Genomic DNA, 10762 nt, shown 5'->3' on the forward strand with positions numbered 1-10762 from the left:
GTTAGGATCGGTTGATTGGTAGAGATGTGTTTAGAAGGGGGGTTGAATAAACACTCAAGATTTTTTATAATCTTTTCGAATGAAGTATCATTTTTGTGACAAAATGAAACTAGGAATTTTGTCAGTCAATGACAATCAGTTTAACTGATAACAGTTGCGGAAATAAACTGACCGAAAGATAGAATAAATAACTGAAGTAATAACACAAAGATTTATGTATGTTCGGAGAATTGAATTACTCCTACGTCATCTCTTCTATCATAAGGATATGATATGCACTAAAATACTTTGATCGATACAAAACTATCAAGTATTTCTGGATTCGAATTATGTATTAATTTAGGTATTATATTTTTACTTTACGAATATCATCATCAAAGACCATTCAATATTACATTCAAACTATATATGTTGACATAAAAAATTAATTGAATTTTAGTATTTATGGAGTAAAATCAAGTATTGGTATACTCGAATCAGATACTCTTTCTAACAATTTAGGTATCACATTTTAAGTTCAGAAATGACACATCAAAAGTCACTCAATATATATTACTGGAAACTAAATTTTTTTACATACCAAAATAATCAAAATTGAGTCTTAAAAGGGTAAAATCAAGTGTATGTGGGATAAAGTTAGATACCATTTGTACCAATTTAAGTACCACATTTTTAATTCATAAATCTCATTATCAAAGACCACGCAATATTAACTACATATTTTGACATCTTCAAATAATCGAATTTGAGTATTTAAAAGATAAAATCAAGTATTTGTGAACTCGAATAATGTCTAATTTGCATTGATTTAGGTATTAAATTTTACTTCACAAATGTTATCATCAGTGCCACGCAATATTAACTTCAAACTAAATTTTGACTTCCCCAAATAATTGGATATGAGTATTTAGGGAGTAAAATCATGTATTTGTATACTATAATTAGATACTCCTTATACCAATTTATGTATCAAATTTTAACTTTACAAATTACACCATCAAAAGTCACTTAATACTACTTGAAACTCAAGTATTTTCTTACACATTTAAAGTATTCAAGTAGCCAAATAAAATAAGTGGAACCCCAAAATATGTATTTTATCATTCAAAATAAGTACTTTTTTCTAATTACATGATGAATGAGAAACTGTGTTTTTTCAAAAATTAGATGACATGATGAATAAGTCATCTTAACGCATTTTCAATGAATAGACCAACAATTACTGAATTTATGATGATAGCTCGAAGATCCAGTATTTTCTTACACATTTGGAGCATTCAAAGAGCCAAATCAAGTATATATTAATTTGTAGGTCAAAATAAATACTTAATCTTATTTAATGCTGAGTGATGAACTTTGTTTTTTTTTTTAAAATAAAATGACATGAATAAGTCATCATAAAATATTTTTTATAAAGAGACCAACAATGACTGAATTTGTGGTGATTATTTGAAAATATAGTATTTTTTTTAACATTTGGAGTATTTAAAGAGCGAAATCAAGTATCTGAAACCTCATAATAGGTAGTTTGTATGTCAAAATAAGTATTCACATGTTAATTGAGAAACAATAATTATATTTTAGATGGAGAAGACAAGTGTAATTTTGTGGATAAAATAATATATTTATTTAAATAATAAAAAGGAAAATATGTAAATTTAAGTTTGTAGAGAGTTAAAATTAAAATTATAACATTGTCTGGTACCGATTCTTACAAAATTGTAGTTAGGTAATGAATCTTAATTCAAATATTGACTTTGACTGAGATTTTTTACAAATTTACTGATAATTTATTTAAGGAAACTTGATGCTTATAGACCGGGAGGTGTGTCTATCCGTCGAACGATTATTCTGTTTTTATTCAGTAAATTTTGTTAATTAATTTTATAAGATAGTATTGGAAAAGGTATTATCGCTGATCAAATAAAAATATATTTTATTTAGTTGAATTTATAATTTTTAAATTTGGAATCCCGTTTCCTCCCAAGAAGTTAGTGAAACGGTTGAATACATTTTTCTACTATTTTGCACATTTATTTGAGCTACTATATGTCAACCCTATCAATTAAGGCAAAAACTTGTATGAGACGATCTCACGGGTCGAATTTGTGAGACGGATCTCTTATTTGGGTCATTCAAAAAAAAGTATTATTTTTTATACCTAAAGTATTACTTTTTATTGTGAATATGGGTAGGGTTGACCCGTTTCACAAATTAGTATCCGTGAGACGGTCTCACATGAGACTCGCTCATCAATTAATGCATTCCATGTTCCAATAGCGACCCAAACAACAAATAATCGGATGCATCATATAAATTTTTTTTTTATTATTTAAATTAAGTTAGGATTTGAAATTGATGTTTTAATATAATTTAAATTTCTTTTAAAAATATTTTCTAACATGAAACAATATACAATAAGTTGAGTCTGAATATATATATATATATATATATATATATTAAAAGTTAAAAAGACATGACATATTTCAGACAGATATCTGTCTTGAATTCGTCGAATGTGAGTCCTTTCTCAATGTATTTAGTGTATTTAAACGATACAGAAAACAAAGAGCTAGCGGAGGCTGTTCTTGAATTCGTCGAATGTGAGTCCTTTCTCAATGTATTTAATGTCCGAAGGATCAAAAGGACCTCGTATTCTGTCTATGCTTTTGATCACCGCGGTGGCTGGAATAACACTTGTTGAAGGATCTTGAGGAGTTTTAGAACTCAGGCATGAAGAAAATCCCTGACATGCAATTTATAATTTTCAATTTAAAAAGAAATCTTAGTCAGCAATGTGAAAATTAATCTGTTACCGAAGTCAAAGTCATGTACTTGTAAATATATTATAATGATCAATTTTAGTTTTCTCATTAAATGATATAATTAAATAACTAATAGTTGAGGGTTTTTTAAACAACGTAATTATGAAAATTTAATAACAATATTAGTCTTTTAATTACACGATTAGATAAAAATGACTAAAATTGATAATTGCAACATAGTTACATACTAAAATTAATATTTTGCTTAGAAATAATCTAATTATAACCAGCAACACTCATTTGCTCCTCAATTTTTTTAATCATAAAATAGAATCTTGAATTTTAGCAAGTTTTTTCAAAACACAATATGTAACATAACATCGAGATACAGCCGGTAGCCAAATTTTGCTCGTAAAATTGGTAGCTGTCTGGTACGGAATGAATATATACCTTGAAAATGAGAAGCTGAAGCTCGATATCATCCACAAGAGCAGTCACGAAGAGAACTTCATTTTGAACTGATTTCGTGTAGGACTCTAGCATTGCTATTTCAATATTGTTGTGCTGGTAGTCTTGTTCATCATAAATTACTCTCCGTCTGGCGCCGCATTGGGTTCCAAATATTGGCCGGGCTTTGATTTTTGATGCATTTTTAGAAGAAGTCGTTGGCGGGACTTGGGGGTGGTGTTTTGTCGACAGAAAGGGCGAGAGATATTGATGGGGAACCCATCCAAGGAACTGCTTTAACATCAGAAGAAATGTAGGTGGGAGTATTGGGGAAGATAAGGTTCAGACAATAACAAATTTTGGCCAGTATTTAAAGATGTGCACGAATAATTCTTCTGCACACATTTTTTTTGGACCCTAAAATTGAATGTTGGCGTACCGATTATTGTATCCAAAATGCAGCGCAAGTTTTAAATTTTTAGTTTTTCGCGTGAAACATTCTTTAGACTTCGTGTGTTATTCAAACATCCATAGGATATTTGGATTGATTACATGCGTGTTTTAAAAGGTGGATTCCAAACCAATCCGTGATTGGTGGAGATGACCCTTCTTTAATTCTCTTCAAATGGATCTCCGCCTTTTGATCATTAATTTGGGTCAAAGATCGGAAACTCTATTTCTTGTTTAGATTTGCACTAGTAACCGTAAACAATTTTGCGTAAGACTGAATCGTCCGAATTTCTAAAATCCGTTGACGGTGCGGTGACTGAAGTGTTGGCCAATTTTTTTTTTCCTTCAAAATTCCTTCAAGTGGCCAAGAGTTTTTAGGTTGAGAGGAGGAATTTTTGTGTTGTGTTTTTAATATTGTCATGTGTTATCAACATTTGATAACATATTTATTGAAACTACACAAGTTGTTTACCTCTAGGATTCGTAATCATAGTCTCACCAATACTCTTAACTTTCATTGATTAAAATGTTCATTGTAACGAACCGTACTTTTCATACTTAAAATTTGCGGAAAAACTAAAAATTTTCTTAAATGTAAACATCTATACGGTCGTCACTCAACATTCATAAAAGTAATTCTCCAAATATTCCATCACCAGTAAAATTTTGGCTAAAAGAAACTGTCTCAAAATATTTCACATCCAGATATTTAAAAATCAGAGTATTTTTAAACTTTGCATAAAATGTAAACATTGCGGTCCTCGGGTCTAGCCTTCCACTCAGTCCAAGCCTGCCCCTTGGTCGCCACCTCCTGTCTCCTCAACATAGTCACCTGCATCGATCAAGTCTAGTGAGTCTAAATACTCAACACTTATAAACTGGGATAACGAGTACTACGTAATAAAACCGCATGCAACTTTAAAAATAGGACATACATAACTGGAAGCTTGAACTTGCATAATAAACTTGGACATACGTACGTACATAATTAGACGTGCCATCAACATAAACTTTCATAAACATACTGCATACTTGAACATACGTAACTTCATCATTTTCGTAGAGGATGTTTCAAAGCAAGTGACCCATACATAATAAACGCCTGATCAGACAAACCACAGTATTGGGCTGACAGGGACGTATCCACTGCCACATACATGAGATCCCCGTTCATAATTTAACGGGCTGGTTGGTCCCCGTTCATAATTTAACGCTTTCCAACCATGATCTAACCCGTTCATAATTTAACGGGGTGGAGAGGTCCTCGGCCACGTTCACCGACTTCCAAACCCATTCATAATTTGGTCACAAGACATTTAGCATACCTCAAAAACTTAAAATATTTTCTTGCACGTCATACATACTTACTTGGCGTTGAGGGATTCATTGGACTTCGATCGGGGCCGTCGCTGCGACATACTAACGTGAAATTTGCATACTTAACTTGCATAACTTAGACGTAGAAATCATACCTACTCTCGAGTTCAATCACTACTTAGGACACTCTACAATTTCCCATGGCTTGACCTTGTAAATCGTTGTACTAAACCATGACATCAAACCTCAAACATGTTATAATATTTTTCCCAAAATATGAAGGACACGGACCCCGTGCCTACCTCAGTGTAGGGGTCCGTGTAGACTCGGGTGAAAGGTTCGGAAAGAAGGGTGGACACGGACCCCGTGTCAGGGTCCGTGTGGGGGTCCGTGTAGACTCTGAAAAAGACACCAAGGAGAAACAAAGGCACGGACCCCGTGTCAGGGCCGTGTACCTACTGTGATCGCGAACTTATGGAAATTATGTACATGCTTCGCTCAACTTTCTAGACTCGGTTGCACGGACTATGAATCGATACCCCGAGACCCATCCTAGCATACTATAACATCAAATCGCTTCCGTCCAACATCCCAAGCAACGATGTTCACCCTATGGTACATACGAGTCAAAAACGTGTTAATTGACACCAACTCGATTCCTACGACTACTCAAGTGCTCGAGTACCTATCGTCTCTAAACGACGTATCAATTAACATTCCAACATCATACTAATCATACCTAGACGCAGCAACGATCACCTGTTGATGCCCAACGAAGCCTGCAACATAAAAACTTCAAGAACACAATTTTCGTAAAAGTCGCAGTTTGAGCAGTCCCACAAAAAGCGTCATAACTCACTCAATTTTCATCCAAAAATCTCGAATTTTATATCAAATCGAAGGCATCAAAAAGTTATACAATTTTCTAGGTGAAAGTTTTCTCAAAATCCCGACAGAAAAGTCGCAGTTCTAACCAGAACAGTAAAAACATAAATTTCAGATCTAAAAATCGTTTCAAAAGCTATCCCAACGTATTCGCTCAAACTTCTACACATCATACACATGATTATAAACATAAATAACAACATACACATAATATGACAAAATCGATGCATCAAGAACAGAATATACGTGCCTTTTGATATTTAAAAATACCGTAACGACGACACCGAAGCGGAGATGGAGCGAGGCTTGATCCGGGACGAACGTGACACCGTTTTCTTTGAATAAAATGCAACAAAACCTTGCTGGGATTTAAAGGGAGGGGGCGGCTGCTATTCTTCTCAAGAACCCTAGCTTTGATCTTTTTAAAATAATAAAACTGAAATTGAAAGTGAGTGTGTGTGTGTGTTAGTGGGTGTGTGCGTGTGTTTAGGTGTTTAATTGGGAGGTAATTTAGCTTAGTTAATAATTAACACTAATTTAAAAGTACTAACTCTCCCTTAACTATAACACAACCTCTAATAAAATTTAAAAAGGTACATGATCTAGACTTTAAAAGTTTTAAATTCTAAAATTCCACCTAATAATTAAATTAGGCTTTAAAAATGCTAACCACATAATAATTAGTTAAAAACACTCCACCCCTAACTTAAAATAAAATCCAAACTTTAAAATTGCCAAAAATCATCACCGGGTCTTTTCCTCAATCCCGCCTCGAATGAACGCCTGAAACATGAAACTCGAAATACATTTTAACGTGCATCACAAAAAAAAACATGAATAATTTAAAATAATGCATTTTCAAAAATTATGCATGGTTAAAGCTCATTTAAAGTTAATTAAATGATTTAATAATTAAAGAAATGCATGTATTATACGTGTACTGAATTTGGGCTCTACAGTTCCTCCCCCACTTATAAAAATTTCGTCCTCGAAATTAAGTCTTACCGAACAACTCCGGGTAGCGAAGTCTCATATCCGCCTCTGATTCCCAAGTGGCCTCTTCCACTGATTGGTTTAACCACCGAACTTTGACTAGCTTAGTCACTTTGTTCCGGAGTCTGCGCTCTTGTCTGTCTAGGATTTGTATCGGTCTTTCCTCATAAGACAGGTCTGGAGCCAACTGCAACGGTTCATAGCTCAGAATATGCGAAGGATTGGCTAGATACTTCCTCAGCATAGAGACGTGGAACACATTGTGTATCCCGGCCAGATTCGGCGGGAGGGCTACACGATAAGCTAATGTCCCAACTCTGTCAAGAATCTCGAAAGGTCCAATAAACCTCGGACTCAACTTGCCTCTTTTCCCAAATCTCATAACACCCTTCATTGGTGCTATCTTCACAAAGACTTGGTCACCAACGGCAAACTCGAGATCTATCCTCCTCTTATCTGCATAGCTCTTCTGACGGCTCTGGGCGGTCTTCATTCTGTCACGAATCTTGACCACCACGTCTGCAGTCTGTTGAGCTATCTCTGGACCAAGTTCTGCTCTCTCACCAACTTCATCCCAATGAACTGGTTATCTGCACTTCCTCCCGTACAACGCCTCATAGGGAGCCATACCAATAGATGCTTGGAAGCTGTTGTTGTATGTGAACTCCACTAGAGGTAGTCTAGACTCCCAAGTTCCTTGAAAATCAATCATGCACGCTCTCAACAAATCCTCTAAAATCTGAATCACTCACTCAGACTGACCATCTATCTGCGGGTGAAAAGCTGTACTGAAAAGCAACTTTGTCCCCATGGCCGCATGTAAGCTCTTCCAGAAGGACGACGTAAACCTTGGGTCCCTATCGGATACAATTGAAACTTGAAATCCATGTAAACGAACTATCTCCCTGAGATAAAGCTCCGCATACTGCGTCATGGAGAAAGTCGTCGTCACTGGTAGAAAATGCGCTGATTTAGTGAGTCGGTCCACTATAACCCAAATGGAATTCGATCCTCTGCTTGATCTCGGCAACCCAACCACAAAATCCATAGTAATGTTCTCCCACTTCCACTCGGGAATGGGGAGTGGCTTAACCAATCCTGTTGGTCTCTAATGTTCAGCTTTCACTTGCTGACAAGTGAGACATTTTGATACGAATCTACGGATGTCTCGCTTCATCCCCGGCCACCAATACAATAACTGTAGGTCTTTGTACATCTTGGTGCCTCCTGGGTGAATGGAATACGGAGATGCGTGTGCTTCTGTCAAAATATCATGTCTGATCGAACCAACACTAGGCACCCACATTCTGCCTCTGTATCTCACAATGCCGTCTGAAACTGTGTACAACACGCTGCCCTTGGCTTCATCTTTCAGTCTCCATTTCTGTAACTGCTCATCTGAAGACTGACCTGCTCGGATACGGTCTAGCAAACCAGATTTGACTATCAGATTAGACAGTCTAGGAGCTCTGCCCTCTCGATAAATCTCTAGACCAAATCCCTGAATCTCCGACTGAAGCGGTCTCTGAGCTGACAACTGAGCGACAACTGCCACTTTTCTACTCAAAGCATCTGCGACAACATTAGCCTTCCCCGGATGGTAGCTAATTTCGCAGTCGTAATCTTTCACAAGTTCCAACCACCGCCTCTGTCTCATATTCAGCTCTTTCTGCGTGAAGAAATATTTGAGACTCTTGTGGTCGGTGAAAATCTGACAATTTCTCGCCGTATAGATAGTGTCTCCAAATCTTCAGTGCGAAGACAACGGCGGCTAACTCAAGGTCATGCGTCGGGTAGTTCTTCTCGTGCCCTTTCAACTGCCTGGAGGCATAAGCTATGACCCGACCTTGCTGCATCAACACTGCGCCTAATCCGAGCTTAGATGCATCAGTATAAAGCACAAACTCACCTTGCCCTGACGGCATGGCTAGTACTGGCGCTGAAATAAGAGCTTGCTTCAAGGTGTCGAAGCTCTTCTGGCATTCCTCACTCCACACAAACTTAGCATTTTTCTTGGTTAGTGAAGTGAGCGGCACTGCTATGGACGAAAATCCCTTAATGAACTTACGGTAGTAACCGGCTAAACCCAAAAAGCTGCGGATTTCTGATGCGTTCTTTGGCTCAACCCATTCCTTAACGGCTGCTACCTTCGCTGGGTCCACCTCAATACCACTGCTGGATACTATATGCCCCAAAAATGCAACTTTCTGCAGCCAAAATTCACACTTACTGAACTTCGCAAATAGCTTGCGACTCTGCAAGGTCTGCAAAACTGTCCTCAAATGCTGGTTGTGCTCCTCATGGCTCTTCGAGTATATGAGAATGTCGTCAATAAACACTATGACGAACTGATCAAGGTAGGGTTGAAACACTCGATTCATGAGGTCCATGAAAATTGCTGGAGCATTCGTCAAACCGAATGGCATTACTAAGAACTCGAAATGCCCATACCTGGTTCTGAAGGCCGTCTTGTGGACATCTGCATCCTTCACTTTCAGCTGATGATACCCTGATCGAAGATCTATCTTAGGGAACACGGTAGCTCCCTGCAACTGATCGAACAAGTCTTCGATTCTAGGCAACGGGTACTTATTCTTGATCGTTACCTTGTTCAGCTCAAGGTAAGCGATGCACAGTCTCATGCTTCCGTCTTTCTTTTTCACAAAGAGCACTGGTGCGCCCCACGGTGAGCAACTCGGGCGGATAAACTCCTTGTCTAAAAGCTCCTGAATCTGTTGCTTAACTTCTAACATCTCTGCTGGAGCTAATCTGTACAGTGCCTTAGAGATTGGCACTGTACCTGGCATGAGATCGATTGCAAACTCCACCTCTCTATCTGGTGGAAGGCCTGTGACGTCATCTGGGAAGACGTCTGGAAATTCTTTGACTACAGGTACCTCTGATATAGAAGGAGTGGGCACGTCAGGTGCTGAAATAACACTGGCCAAGAAAGCCTGACACCCCTTGGAAATCAACCTCCTCACCTGCATGCACAAAATCATGCAAGGGAAGCTTCTCCATCTGGCTGGTTCAAAAAGAAACTGTTCCATGTCCGGCGGTCTAACCAAAACTGACCTCTTCTGAAAGTCGATTAAGACTCTGCTCTTTGTCAGCCAGTCCATTCCTAGAATGATATCAAACTCTGGCATTGGTAAGACGATCAAGTCGGCATACACTAGGTGGCCGTGCAGTTCTAGATCGATATCTCTGACCACACTGGTAGCTAACAGCTCTTCCCCCGATGGGACTGTCACTGAAAAGTTCACATCTAGGCCGATGGACTTGATGTCCAGATGGTTAGCAAAAGTCTCCGAGATAAAGGAGTGAGTGGCTCCTGAGTCTATCAGCGCAGTTGTGGATAATCTCTTAATAAAAATGTTTCCTGAGATGCGTTAGCACAACACAACTTATATCCCCAAAAATACAATCATTAACCTAAAGCACAATAGAACTCAGCTTCCCAAGGCACACAAAAATTACTAGCACACTAACAGTCCCAAATAGAATTCCACATGCAAGGCAACGAAATACTGAGCTTAGGTAGAAAGGTTTACCTGTCAGTAAAGTAGTGTCTGGATCCGCCTCCTGTGCGTGCATAGCGAATACTCTGCCCTGAGTTGGCTGCTTCCAGTGTGGGCACTCCTTCAACACGTGGTCCGTAGCTCCACATTTAAAACACCCGGATCCCCATAGGCACTGTCCGGGATGCTGGCGATTGCACTTCTGGCACACTGGGAAGTTACCGGGCTTCTGAGGCGCCCCTTGCTGCTGAATTGGACCCTTGCCCTTAGGTGGTCCCTGATACGGTTTCTTCCAAGGTGGCCCCTGATATTGCTTCTTAAACTGGGGCCTCTGCTGCTGCTGATTTTGCGGTTGCGGTGGTGCCTGGTAGGGCCTCTTGCCCA

General features: G+C 38.2%; 1 long non-coding RNA gene across 1 annotated transcript; it reads left to right on the top strand.

Moving 5' to 3' along the window:
• Positions 1-2381: 2381 nt before the first annotated feature.
• LOC140837866 (uncharacterized) lies at positions 2382-2743 on the top strand. Its single transcript, XR_012119492.1, has 2 exons — positions 2382-2500; positions 2544-2743. It is a non-coding gene; the product is annotated as an uncharacterized lncRNA (long non-coding RNA).
• The last annotated feature ends 8019 nt before the right edge of the window (positions 2744-10762 follow it).

Source organism: Primulina eburnea, chromosome 8 (genome assembly GCF_022965805.1).
Source record: "Primulina eburnea isolate SZY01 chromosome 8, ASM2296580v1, whole genome shotgun sequence".
Taxonomy (NCBI): Eukaryota; Viridiplantae; Streptophyta; class Magnoliopsida; order Lamiales; family Gesneriaceae; genus Primulina; species Primulina eburnea.